The sequence below is a fragment of the Oncorhynchus tshawytscha genome, unplaced genomic scaffold (genome assembly GCF_018296145.1).
Source record: "Oncorhynchus tshawytscha isolate Ot180627B unplaced genomic scaffold, Otsh_v2.0 Un_contig_1394_pilon_pilon, whole genome shotgun sequence".
Taxonomy (NCBI): domain Eukaryota; kingdom Metazoa; phylum Chordata; class Actinopteri; order Salmoniformes; family Salmonidae; genus Oncorhynchus; species Oncorhynchus tshawytscha.
This window is the reverse complement of record NW_024609625.1, coordinates 257501-258955: the sequence shown is the minus strand read 5'-3', so window position 1 is coordinate 258955 and position 1455 is coordinate 257501. Positions and strand designations below refer to the sequence as shown.

The following is a 1455-nucleotide window of genomic DNA, read 5'->3' as shown; positions in this document are numbered from 1 at the left end:
GGACGACACTGGGCCAATTGTGCGCCGCCCCATGGGCCTCCCAGTCGCAGCCGGCTGGACTCGAACCAGGATCTCTGGTGGCACAGCTAGGTAGGCTCATGTAGTGTTGACTCTCTTGTCATGATGTGTGTTTTGTCCTATATTTTTCATCCCAGCACCCGTCCCCGCAGGAGGCCTTTTGCCTTTTGGTAGGCTGTCATTGTAAATAAGAATTTGTTCTTAACTGACTTGCCTAATTATATTAAAATATAAAGTCCAGTGCGCTATCAACTGTGCCCCAAAAGCTCAAGTGGCTATCGGTGCTTATAAACTCAGTGTACACTACTTTCGGTCCAACCTGAAGTCCCAGCACCACTTTGGCTTGTCACGCACTAGCAGCATAGAAATAGAGAACTAGATCTATCTTTAGAAGTGTCTGCAGATCTGTTAATAAATTAACTTGGAAAGAAATACTCAGTGAAAATATAACGTCATACCAGTTTTATTTAAAAAAAAAAAAACAAGTGATTATGTAAAGAAATTATCATTTAAATAATTGTTAATTTAGAAAAATGTTGCTCAAACACCCCTTTGATGCACCTACACCTAGTTGGTGTTTTATAAAAATGTATATATATTTTCAGCAGCATAAAAATAAAAAGCAACTTTCTACTCATGAATGTTTCTACCAGTACAGATGTTTCTACCAGTACAGATGTTTCTACCAGTACAGATGTTTCTACCAGTACAGATGTTTCTACCAGTACAGATGTTTCTACCAGTACAGATGTTTCTACCAGTACAGATGTTTCTACCAGTACAGATGTTTCTACCAGTACAGATGTTTCTACCAGTACAGATGTTTCTACCAGTACAGATGTTTCTACCAGTACAGATGTTTCTACCAGTACAGATGTTTCTACCAGTACAGATGTTTCTACCAGTACAGATGTTTCTACCAGTACAGATGTTTCTACCAGTACAGATGTCGTCTAGACTATTATAACACATTCTGAAGGCTTCTCTGTAAAGCGGTCTGTCTGATAGTTGGTTAGTTGGTTAGTGTGTAGCACTAAGTTAAGTTAATAGTGTCCGATAACATGTTTGTTGACATGTTTCCTCATGGTTGTGTGTGTGTGTGTGTGTGTGTGTGTGTGTGTGTGTCCAGTGATAACTGTCTGTTTGAACTGAAGGTCTACACACACGCTCCTAGCTGAGCTGGCTAGGAACATTCCTACACTGGTCTTCTCTTTCTCCTCACTTCACCCAAGCTGTGTGTGTGTGTGTCCAGTGATAACTGTCTGAACACTGAACACTCCTACACTGGTCTTCTCTTTCTCCTCACCTCACCCAAGCTGTGTGTGTGTGTCCAGTGATAACTGTCTGAACACTGAACACTCCTACACTGGTCTTCTTTCTCCTCACCTAAGCCGTCTATTTCATTCTTCTGTCTTTCTATGCCTTTGTGCGGTCTTT

General features: G+C 41.1%; 1 protein-coding gene across 3 annotated transcripts in view; it reads right to left on the bottom strand.

Moving 5' to 3' along the window:
- Positions 1-476: 476 nt before the first annotated feature.
- Positions 477-1455, bottom strand: part of usp21 (ubiquitin specific peptidase 21) — a 46762-nt gene continuing 45783 nt past the window's right edge. For all 3 annotated transcript variants that reach the window (XM_042316424.1, XM_042316423.1, XM_042316425.1), the window contains one exon: positions 477-1455. This exon is cut by the window's right edge and continues 300 nt beyond it. The gene's annotated coding sequence lies outside the window, so the exon portion shown is untranslated.